We start from the raw sequence: 8,253 nt of genomic DNA, 5'->3' as shown, positions 1-8,253 counted from the left end.
CTGGCCAAGAGAGGGCCGCCCACCAAAACTCACGGACCAGACAAGGAGGGCATTAATCAGAGGCAACAAAAAAGACCAAAGATAACCCTAAAAGAGCTGCAAAGCTCCACAGCGGAGATTGGAGTATCTGTTTATAGGACCACTGTTCAAGACATTTGAGACTGGGACAGAGGTTCAACTACCAGCAGGACAATGACCCTAAGCATACTGCTAAAGCAACACTTGAGTGGTTTAAGGGGAAACACTTAATGGCTTGGAATGGCCTAGTCAAAGCCCAGACCTCAATCCAATTGAGAATCTGTGGTATGACTTAAAGATTGCTGTACACCAGCAGAACCCATCCAACTTGAAGAAGCTGGAGCAGTTTTGCCTTGAAGATTGGGCAAAAATCCCAGTGGCTAGGTGTGCCAAGTTTATAGAGACATACCCCAAGAGACTTGCACTTGTTATTGCTGCAAACGGTATCTCTACAAATTATTGACTTTGCGGGTGAATAATTAAGCACATTCAAGTCTTCTTGTTTGTTTCACCCCAAAAACATATTTTGCATCTTCAAAGTGGTAGGCATGATGTGTAAATCAAATGACACAAACCCCACAAAACTCTATTTTAATTGCAGGTTGTAAGGCAACATAATAGAAAAAAATGCCATCGGGGGTGAATACTTTCGCAAGCCACTGTAGGTACATGATTGCAAAGGGCATCAGTGTCTTAACAGCACAATTTGCCAAGGCAGGACACTCTAAGCGCAGCCCAATCCAGAAATCTGGCTGTGGCTTCTGATTAAATTAAATTTTCCCAGTACCGCATGTTGCAATTTCGATGAGGCTCTCTTGTTGAGATATCGGTAAGTGGACTGGAGGCAGGGCATGAAAGTGATAACAAATCAGGCCGCCCGGTTGGCGCAGTGGTTAAGGTCCACCAGAGACTCTGGGTTCGTGCCCGGGCTCTGTCGTAACCGGCCGCGACCGGGAGGTCCGTGGGGTGACGCACAATTGGCCTAGCGTCGTCCGGGTTAGGGAGGGTTTGGCCGGTAGGGATATCCTTGTCTCATTGCGCACCAGTGGCTCCTGTGGCGGGCCGGGCGCAGTGTGCGCTTACCAAGGTTGCCAGGTGCACGGTGTTTCCTCCGTTTCCTTCCGGGTTGGATGCACGCTGTGTTAAGAAGCAGTACGGCTTGGTTGGGTTGTGTATCGGAGGACGCATGACTTTCGACCTTCGTCTCTCCCGAGCCCGTACGGGAGTTGTAGCGATGAGACAAGATAGTAGCTACTAACAATTGGATACCATGAAATTGGGGAGAAAAAGGGGGTAACATTTTTAAAGAAAAAAAAAGAAAGGGATAACAAATCCAGTTGTTTGTGTCATCTGTTTCGGGAAAGTACCTGTGTAATTGCGCACCCAACTCACTCAGGTGCTTCGCTATATCTCATTTGACATTGAGACAGCTAACTTTTTATTTTTTATTTTACCTTTATTTTACTAGGCAAGTCAGTTAAGAACAAATTCTTATTTTCAATGACAGCCTAGGAACAGTGGGTTAACTGCCTGTTCAGGGGCAGAACGACAGATTCTTACCTTGTCAGCTCGGGGATTCAAACTTGCAACCTTTCGGTTACTAGTCCAACGCTCTAACCACTAGGCTACCCTAGTGTCACAGCTGTACCCATTCCTCCCTCAAATAATTTCCTCTAACTATGGTGAAGGAAAAGGAAAATTGTGACCACCACACAGTCCCGAGAATAGCGCCCGGTGAGCGAGTTCTGGAAAATGCAGTCGTGTCGAGGTAAGTTTTATGATGAAAAGCAAGAAGAGGTGTTTGAATGACTCAGAGATGCTGCATTGGACCTTTTATAGGGTAGGAGGGACACTCTTCGCCGACGCACATGTCTCGACGTCCATCCAATCAAAGCCGGCGAAGTGTAATAAAGGCTTCTGATGAATACGCTGGGGGCATATCCCATTAGTGAAATACTTGAAAGAAAGTTACGCACGCGTCAGTTATGTGGCAAAACAGACAGGGTTGGCTTGGATTGCTGACAACATATAAACTATATTTTGTCTCCAATGTTTGTTGAAAACAAATACATTTGCACAATGAGCACTTGTTGTCTCTCAAATACATAGTTACAGTTATTGGTTGGTTAGCTAGCTAGCACAAATTTTTTCAATTTTCCATATTAGCATAGAGGTGACGAAAGTCAAAACACCTCAAAACAAGATATGCTATCAAGAACAAGATCAAAATTACAGCTGCAAGCAGAGTAGCCAGGGTTCAAGCTGTGGGCCCACCATGTCCTTATCTCATCGTGCACCAGCGACTCCTGTGGCGGGCCGGGCGCAGTGCGCCCTAGCCAGGTTTGCTAGGTGCACGGTGTACCGTCTGACACATTGGTGCGGCTGGCTTCCGGGTTGGATGCGCGCTGTGTTAAGAAGCAGTACGGCTGGTTGGGTTGTGTATCAGAGGACGCATGACTTTCAACCTTCGTCTCTCCCGAGCCCGTACGGGAGTTGTAGCGATGAGACAAGATAGTAGCTACTACAACAATTGGATACCACGAAATTGGGAAGAAAAAGGGGTACAATTTAAAATAAATTTAAAATACATTTTAAAAAGAAGAGAATTAGTTTGCGAGTGGGTAACCCGCCTCTACCATCTGTCCTATTGGCCAACGTGCAAGCATTGGAGAATAAACTGGATGAGTACCGTTCAAGACTATCCTACCAACAGGACATTAAAAACGGAAATATCTTGTGTTTCACCGAGTCGTGGCTGAACGACAACATGGATAATATACATTTGGCTGTTTTCTCCGTGCATCGACAAGACAGAACAGCTGCCTCTGGTAAGACAATGGGTGGCGGTCTCGAGGTTTTGCTCAGCTGAGGAAGGGTATCTCATGATAAGCTGTAGACCACACTATTTACCAAGAGAGATTTCGAAGCTGTGTATTTACCACCACAAACCAATGCTGGTACTAAGACCACACCCAAGAAGCTGTATAAAGCCAGGCGGCACTCCTAGTGGCCGGGGACCTTAATACAGGGAAAATTAAATCTGTTTGACCTCATTTCTACCAACCAGTATGTTACATGTGCAAAAAGAGGGAAAAAACACTCTAGACCACCTTTATTCGACACACAGAGATGCATACAAAGCTCTCCCTCGCCCTCCAGTTGGCAAATCTGACCATAATTCTATCCTCCTGATTCCTGCTTACAAGCAAAAACTAAAGCAGGAAGTACCGGCAACGATGATACAGCCTATAGGGATGAGGTCAGAGACCTGGAAGTGTGGTGCCAGGACAACAACCTCTCCCTCGACGTGAGCAAGACAAAGGAGATGATTGTGGACCACAGGAAAAGGAGGACCGAGCACACCCCCATTCTCATCAACAGTGCTGTAGTGGAGCAGGTTGAGAGCTTCAAATTTCTTGGTGTCCAGATCACCAATAAACTATCATGGTCCAAACACACCAAGACAGTCGTGAAGATGGCACGACAATGCCTATACCGTCTGAGGAGAATGAAAAGGTTTGACATGGATCTTCAGATTCTCAAAAAGTTATACAGCTGCACCATCGAGAGCATCCTGAATAGTATGGAAACTGCTTGGCCTCCGACCGCAAGGTACTACAGAGGGTAGTCTGTACGGCCCAGTACATAACTGGGGCCAAGCTTCCTGCCATCCAGGACCTCTTTACCAGGCAGTATCAGAGGAAGGCCCTAAAAATTGCCAAAGACTCCAGCCACCCTAGTAATAGACTGTTCTCTCTGCTACCATACGGCAAGTGGTCCCGGAGCGCCAAGTCTAGGTCCATAAGGCTTTCTACCCCCAGCCATAAGACTGCTGAACAGCTAATCAAATGGCTACCCGGACTATTTGCATTGACACCACCCCCTTTTTTACAATGCTGCTACTCACTGCTTATTATCTATTATCTACGCATAGTCACTTTACCCCTACCTATACGTACTGTAAATATTACCTCAATTCCCTCAACTAACCTGTGCCCCCGCACCTTGACTCGGTACCGGTACCCCCTGTATATTGCCTTGTTATTGTTATTTTATTGTTGCTCTTTTATTTTTTACTTTAGTTTATTTAGTAAGTATTCTTCATAATTCTTATTTTTCTAAAAACTGCATTGTTGGTTAAGGGCTTGTAAGTAAGCATTTCACGGCGTATTTGACAAATAACATTATTTGAGTTGATTTGACAATTATCAGCAGTTGAAATCATGACGTTGATTACTTTAAACGTCTTCTACAGAACCACTTGACCGATTGCCACCAAATTTGGTCTATAGTATGTATGGATGAACACCTTCAAACACATTTTCCAATAATCTAGCTAAAACAATTTGGTCGCTATGAGCCAATGAGTTTGTATGAATGGTTTTCCCTTTCCGACAGCGCCACAATGTGGCCAAACTCAGCCACACTTTACAGGTTAGTTAGAGTCATATCATTGAGTCAAACAGATCAAGACATCAAATTTGTACCCGTTATAGCACCACCGTGTGGTCGATCTAAAGGTGCTTGCATGTGTTGAGTGTTGACACTGTTTGCAACATGTGTACCAAACGTGAGTGATTTATAGGCATTTATGTGCGAGACCACACCCACATTAATGTTTATTAGTCAATAACGGCCATTTTGTTTTTGGTATAAATCTGGAAAATATTGCGTTGAGAGATCTTGGTCCATAGATGCCACGTATCAAGTTTTGTGCAGATCGGTCATTCGATGCCAGAGGAGTGCCATTTTAAGTGGCGTAAAAATCCATCATGGTCGACTTAATGGGTCCTACAGACAAATGTGTTCCTTGTGAGAATGACCTATGTACTGATTTTCATGATTCTAGCTCAAACAGTGTAAAATTAGACATATTGCCTTCGGATGAGCTACTTCTGTACTGTTTACCACACTTGCCAAATTTCAGAACTCAACATACAAACGATACATCAGAACTCAAAATCATACTGACCCTGCAAAATAATATGCTTTTGATGTATTTTGGACTATTTTCAATGCTGTTAACTACTTTAAACGTTTTCACCTCCAGAATCGCTCGACCGATTGGCAACACATTTGGTACATAGCATCTATGGATGAACATCTTTAAACACACTATTGTCCAAGATTCTAGTTGAAACAATATGGCTGCTATGAGGCAACATGCTTGAGTGAATGTTTTTTCCTGTCCAACAGCGTCACAATGTGACCAAACGCAACCCTATTTTACAGGTTAGCTAGACATTTGTGCCAAATTTCATCAGATCAAGAGATATAAAAATGTGCCCAACGTGTGTGTGGCAGATATGAATGTGCTTGCATATGTACCACATTTCATTAAACATACGAATATCTGTGGCTGATTTACAGTGTATGCATTTATGTGACAGACCGCACCCACGTGAATGTTTATTGGTCATGTTGTTTGACATACTATCCGGGATGTGTTTACAGACCTTGGTCCATAGATACCATATATCAAGTTTCGTGAAGATCGGTCATTTGGTGGAAGAGGAGTAGCATTTGAACTGTTTTTCTGAAAATTCTAAATGGTGGAAAATGCTTCATGGTGAACCTTGTGGGTTCTTGAGGCAAATTTGTTCCTTGTGAGGAGATGGACCCACAGTACGTACCACATTTTATGACTAGGTCACACAGGGTTAGGGGCATGGCCTTTCAAAGTTTGCATTTTCAATCGCTTGTTTTTGGCCTACCATGTTGTCAATTGTCATGGTATTGCATGGGAGGGTGTGGCTTTTGGCCCTTTACCATCATGCCAGGTTGCACCCTCCTGGGACTTACCTTCTCACGAAAATGTGCATGTGAATTTCGGCTTTACAGAAGAAGATTAAAAAGAAGAATGAACCGGAACAAAAACAATAGGGTTTCACCAGCTTCGCTGCTTGAACCCCTAACTAGCTTAAACGATCCACCAATGATACCCTATATGGCATCTTTTTGTCATTAACCACGTTTCCACTCAATTGTTATGCAAGAAAAGTCATACCGGGCATCCGAGTGGCGAAGCGGTCTAAGGCACTGCATCTCTGTGCTAGAGGTGTCACTACAGTCCCTGGTTCGATTCCAGGCTGTATCACAACCGGCCATGATTGGGAGTCCAATATGGTGGCACACAATTGGTCCAGCGTTAGGGTTTGGTCTGTGTAGGCCGTCATTGTAAATAAGAATTTGTTATTAACTGACTTGCCTAGTTAAATAACGCTAAAATAACACTGTCATGACAGCTGTGATGGAAATAGGAAGTTTCGGTAAAATTGTATAAATGCCGACACAATTTGTTCGTTTGACATGGTGGGATCTTTTTGTGTCGGTAATTAATTATATGAGAATTCTGCCTTTATGCGCAAATATTGGCATAATATAACCATCATATTGAAGTAAACTTGTAGTCACGTGATGGTATGGTGTGTGGCCTCCCACTGCGACTCTTGAAACCATGCCGTTTATTAGGCTGCAGATTAAATACATTGGGGTGGTGAACGTGCACGATGATGAGCTTGATACAATTTCCAATAAATATTGAGGTTCTTATTCTGGTGACGTGATGGATGCTTGACTGCTTGACAAATAAAAATATTCTCGCTCTTATCCATAATAATGTCATCATGTAAACTAGCCTCCCTGCACCGTATCTGCGAGCCGTTGGCTAGAGCGAACGTAAAACCAGAGTAGGCACATTTGCTATTTAACGCAACCGTTTGTGGCAAAACTATCCGTAGAGGTGAAAATCAGATGCAAACAATTAACTTTAGATTTTTATTCGGTACATGAACACGAAAAAGTACATTTTGGTTACACCATGTCATCAAGCAATAATTTCTAAAAGCAACAAATCCGTTTGTTGGAAACACCACTGGTGGGAAAATTCAAATTTTTCCACCAGCAGATTTTTGAATATTCGCATGAAAATCTTTTGCCAATTGGATGGAAACCTAGCTATTGTTACGAACTATCTGGCCACACATAATCACAAGACCCAGACTTTTGACCCCTTGAAGCATGCGCATTTTAATTTATCCACCATCTTTGATAATATAGTCAATGAACAAAAATATAAACACAACACGTAAAAGTGTTTGTCTCATGACCTGAAATAAAAGATCCCAGAAATTTTCCACATGAACAAAAAGCATATTCTTATCTCAAATTGTGTGCACAAATTTGTTACATCCCTGTTTGTGAGCATTACTCCTTTGCCAAGATAATCCAACCACCCGATGTAACGTCGTTCGTCTGTTGTATGAAGAGAGTCAGACCAAAATGCAGCGCGTAGGTTACTCATGACTTTAATGAAGATAAATGCGGTACATGAAATAACTGAAGACGAAAACAACAAACGGAACGTGACCTAATTACAGCCTATCTGGTGACTAACACAGAGACAGGTACAATCACCCACAAAATACAACGCGCACTCAGGCTACCTAAATACGGTTCCCAATCCGAGACGAGAATCACCTGACTCCAATTGGGAATCGCCTCAGGCAGCCAAGCCTAACTAGACACACCCCTAATCATACACAATCCCAATTAATACAAACCCCAATACGAAATACAACATATAAACCCATGTCACACCCTGGCCTACCCAAACATATAACAAAAACACAAGATACAATGACCAAGGCGTGACACCTGACAGCTGTGGCATATCGAGAAGCTGATTAAACAGCATGATCATTACAGGTGCACCTTGTGCTGGAGATAATAAAAGGCCACTCTAAAATGTGCAGTTTTGTCACACAATGCCACAGATGTCTCAAGTTTTGAGGGACTGCAATTGGCATGCTGACTGCAGGAAATGTTCATTCATTTCTCAACCATAAGCTGCCTCCCAAAGTCATTTAAGAGAATTTGGCAGTAAGTGCAACTGGCCTCACAACTGCAGATGTGAACGGCGTTGTGTGGGCGAGCAGTTTGCGTTGTGAACAGAGTGCCCCATAGTAGTGGTGGGGTTATGGTATGGGCAGGCATAAGTTACCGACAATGAACAATGGTAATTTGAATGCAGAAATACCGTGACAATATCCTGAGACCTATTGCTGTGCCATTTATCCTCCGCCATCACCTCGTGTTTCAGCATGATAATGCACGTCACAAGGATCTGTACACAATTTCTAGAAGCTAAAACTGTCCCAGTTCTTCCATGACCTGCATACTCACAAGACTGCCATCAATTGAGCATGTTTGGTGTGTGCTGGATCGATGTGTACA

This window comes from Oncorhynchus gorbuscha, linkage group LG02, assembly GCF_021184085.1.
Source record: "Oncorhynchus gorbuscha isolate QuinsamMale2020 ecotype Even-year linkage group LG02, OgorEven_v1.0, whole genome shotgun sequence".
Classification (NCBI taxonomy): domain Eukaryota; kingdom Metazoa; phylum Chordata; class Actinopteri; order Salmoniformes; family Salmonidae; genus Oncorhynchus; species Oncorhynchus gorbuscha.
This window is presented reverse-complemented; position numbering follows the sequence as displayed.